The sequence below is a fragment of the Trachypithecus francoisi genome, unplaced genomic scaffold (genome assembly GCF_009764315.1).
Source record: "Trachypithecus francoisi isolate TF-2019V2 unplaced genomic scaffold, Tfra_2.0 Lachesis_group4, whole genome shotgun sequence".
NCBI classification, from domain to species: domain Eukaryota; kingdom Metazoa; phylum Chordata; class Mammalia; order Primates; family Cercopithecidae; genus Trachypithecus; species Trachypithecus francoisi.
This window is the reverse complement of record NW_022681469.1, coordinates 129,743,603-129,747,883: the sequence shown is the minus strand read 5'-3', so window position 1 is coordinate 129,747,883 and position 4,281 is coordinate 129,743,603. Positions and strand designations below refer to the sequence as shown.

At 43.5% G+C, this 4,281-nt stretch overlaps 1 long non-coding RNA gene across 1 annotated transcript; it reads right to left on the bottom strand.

The window, feature by feature from the left end:
• Window positions 1–287: 287 nt before the first annotated feature.
• On the bottom strand, window positions 288–3,828 carry LOC117073238. Its single transcript, XR_004433180.1, has 3 exons — window positions 3,673–3,828; window positions 2,318–2,683; window positions 288–1,019 (listed from the first exon to the last, which is right to left on the bottom strand). It is a non-coding gene; the product is annotated as an uncharacterized LOC117073238 (long non-coding RNA).
• Window positions 3,829–4,281: the final 453 nt, after the last annotated feature.

Below are 4,281 nucleotides of genomic sequence, written 5' to 3'. Positions count from 1 at the left end.
TGTCGGTCAAAGCGGAGGTATCTGTGTGTCTTTGAGTGTCATCATGTTTCATACCTCCGTTTTCTTCAGGCTGATCCTGAGCCGAAAAAAGATACTTGGTGTCAATATTAGGCCACCACATCTGTGGAAACAGAGCACATAACTCGGGTTTGGGGCAAGTGTCAGTTATGAGCCATAACAGAATTTTTACATTTCACCCCAGGAAATGAAATGGGCAAACTACTTATCTCCCTGCCTTTTCTTAGGCCTCCTATACTCTAGCACATAGAAAATATATGCATATTATTTTCTCTGAAACTTCCTGCTGCATTGAAATGAATAATCCCACAGTGTTCTCATTAGAATTTTTTTTTATAAAAAGAAGTTCTAAGAATTCTCACCTGATGTTACTTCAATGGTATGTAAGAAGTTGAATTTGAAAGTAACCTTCCCATCGCTTCTCGGCCTTTTGGCTAAGATCAAGTGAAAGTAACCTTCCTGAGCAATATTACTGTGTGAAGGCAGAAGCCAATAAATAAATAAATAAATAAATAAGCATGAAAAACTCAGTCCTTATGAGGTTTTGTCAATAAAAGAGCAAAGGAGGTAAGCAACTGGTCACAGAGGCTCTAACATAAAATTTGGGGTTCATGGTAAAGAGGAGTCCTCAATGCTGAACATTCCTACCACAAACATCAGTTTCATAAATTATGATTTTATTTTTACAGCCGTATCTTTCCTCCTGAAGCAACCAGGTCTCTGAAAACGCAATTTCTATTTGCACAGGACATTATATCACGTCTTGTCATGATATTGTGTATCTTCAAGGACATGATGTCACACTTCAGAATCAAATTTTCTTAATGGGCATTTCAACAGCTCTTCCATGAGGCTGGGATTTCTTCTGATGGGCAGTGCACAGCAGAGGAATTAGAAGGGATCTGCACCTCATGTGCATAAATGTCTGCTTCTCTTTGGGTTCAGTCACGTTGAGAACATTCTTTAAATCCCATTCCCTCTCAGATTTCCAGTTCATCCATCTGTGGAAGCATATGAAAAAATAGATTTGTAAAAAAAAAAAAAAAAAGATTTATGAATATGACCCAGCCATCCCACTACTGGGTATATACCCAAAGGATGATAAATCATGCTGCTATAAAGACACATGCCCACGTATGTTTATTGCGGCACTATTCACAATAGCAAAGACTTGGAATCAACCCAAATGTCCATCTGTGACAGACTGGATTAAGAAAATGTGGCACATATACGCCATGGAATACTATGCAGCCATAAAAAAGGATGAGTTTGTGTCCTTTATAGGGACATGGATGCAGCTGGAAACCATCATTCTTAGCAAACTATCACAAGAACAGAAAACCAAACACCGCATGTTCTCACTCATAGGTGGGAACTGAACAATGAGATCACTTGGACTTGGGAAGGGGAACATCACACATCGGGGCCTATCATGGGGGGGGGAGGGGGGAGGGATTGCATTAGGAGTTATGCCTGATATAAATAATGAATTGATGGGTGCTGACGAGTTGATGGGTGCAGCACACCAACATGGCACAAGTATACATATGTAACAAACCTGCACGTTATGCACATGTACCCTAGAACTTAAAGTATAATTAAAAAAAAAAATTAAAAAAAAAAAAAAGAAAATCAGCAGACGTTTCCTGTAAAGGTCCAGGTAGTAGATATTTTTTGCTTACAGGCTCAACCCCACCTTTGTAGCATGAAAAACAGTCACCGATGATGAATAAATCAATGAGGAAGGCTGTGTTCCAATAAAACTTTATTTATGAACACTGAAATTTGAATCCCATATAATTTTCCTGTGTCGGGAAGTATTCTACCTTTGATTTTTGCAACCATTTAAAAATGGGAATGTAAATTTGTAGCTAACACAGGTCATACAAAAACAGGCTATGGGCCAGATTTGACCGGTAGTCTGTAGTTTGCTGACAGCTGCTCTAAGAACAGAAATCTTTGTGTATTGAAAAATGCATAAGCTATTTTTACTTCAGCTTAATTCTTGTGCAGTATGAATCATTGAAACTTTGATTTCTCTTTCATGATGTCACTAACAACCCAGTGAGGGAATCATAAAATGAGAGTGGAATTAGAGGCACAGACACTCTCCCGAAGTAAAGAAGTCCAGTTTGCACGTATGCACACACGTTGGTAGACACATGAGCTCAACATATGTATAAACCACAGTGCAACATGAGAAGAAGTTAGATTCAGGTAAGAGAGAGGGTTTTTAAAAAAAATGACCAGAAGCAGCAGGATTACCCTCCCGATTTAATAATCACAAAATGGGACTTACAACGCTTATCAAGCCATTTCAGCGGGGTCTGCATCATTTCACCAATTTCAACAAACCATCCCAGCCAGGAGAAAGATTAGACTGTGTATGTTTATCCTCTGTAGAGTTATGGCTGTGTTCTCTTCAAGAGAATGAGATATGGAAATAAAAGTTTACTTAGTTCGGTCTCCGATGGATTCTCATGACAAGGAAAAGTCATGTCATTTGTGCCCATGTGCTCAGGTGATTGGAGGTGGAGCTCTGCACAGCGTCCTTCTCTCTGGAGATGCAGATTCTTAAGTGGGGCAGGAGTGAGGATGCGAGGAAGGGCCCCATGCTTTCTGGTCCAGTTATAACTGGGGCTGGAGAGAGGCCTAGGGCAGCGTCCTGCAAAACAAGGAGGGACCGGGAGATCAGCACCACAAGAATCCCATGAGGTTGGAACTGGAAGAGATCCTTACAATAATTCCTTCCTACCTAGAAGGAAACAGTCAGTCCCCCTGAGGGAGAAGGGTGAATGCCAAAGGCCTCCCAGGATTGGGAGACCCTGCAAGATCAGATGGAAAAGCTGAAACCAGGCAGACCAGCCCAGGGCCCCTCTGCACTTTACAAGGGGTGGGGAATGGTGGGGGATCAGAAACCAGCATGGTCTCCCTTGGCCACCAACGGTGATGGAGGTGGCCCCTGACCCCACCCAGTGACCGGGCACCGTGGTGGTGAAGGTATGGGATATGGCTGTTGAACCCATTCATCAGCCAGGACCCAAAGCCAGCCAGTGTGCAGCCACCCAGACACAAGTCAAAGGGCATGAGGGCTTCTTTCAGACCCACAGCATCTTTCCACAGAGGGCTATTTTAGCAAAAATCTTAGGCTTGGCACTCCAGTGGAGGCTAAACCTTGATGAGAACAGGAAACTAGGGAAATATGGAGAAATTATTTTGAGTCATCAAGAGTCCACGTCTGACTGCTCTAGAGCCTAGGCTGGATGGGGACTGGTTTGACACTGTGGCGTCCCCCTCATGGAGGAGAACTGAGAGCAGGCCCGTGCCCAGTTACCCAACTCCACCAACATGGGGTGCAGCCAGGGATACATAGCAAATGATGAGGCTTGGGGCCAAGACTCTGAGCATCCAGTTGTACCCTCACTGTCCCTCTATAGGCCTCAAGCTCCTCACCTGTGAGAGACCTATTGCTGGGTGAGATGACACTGGGCACCATTTGCATTGCTTTGGATTTCAGACAGCTCTGCTAATAACTGCACACTTTTCTGTGGAATGGGAAGATAATGCCAACGAAGGGGGAAAACTGGCCATCTAGACATATATATCTATACATCTTCATGCACATTGATTTTTTTTTAGAAAGCTTGCACTTACTGAGAACTTGCTCCAGACCGGGGATTTATGTAGGTTTTCTTATTGGATCCTTACAAGGGCCACATGAGAAAATAGAAGCTGACAGAAACAAATTTGCCCAAAGTTATAAAGCCAGCAGCGGCAGAACCAGTATTTGAAGCTGGGTCTATTTGTCCAAATTCCCCATTATGCTGTAAGACAAAGATAAGATAAATCAACCTTTCATTTATTAAGAAAAAGGCCCACAGACAGCAAACTCCTGTGTTCTCTCGCCTACTGATTATGTGTCTTTCCTCTAATCTCAGGGGCTAGGGACCAATTTGGTAGCAAAAATTTCCTTTGCAATCGTATTGCAGGGCATGCCAAGGACACTCAACACCCATTGGGTGGGTCAGTGAGCACTGGACGAGGCAGGAGCTGGGCTTGCCTAGAGCTTCATTTCAGGCTCTTTCCTGCCATCTGGGCTCTTCCTGTGCATCTGTCTGCACCTTGGCCTGAGCTGGCCATCGGTGGCCAGGGTCCTTGTTTTCCTGGGTTCACAGGCCATCTCCAAGCACTGTTATTGAAATATCACAAGGAGCCTATTGCCAGGAAAGACCTGATGGCCAATTTCAATGTTGATGTACAGTT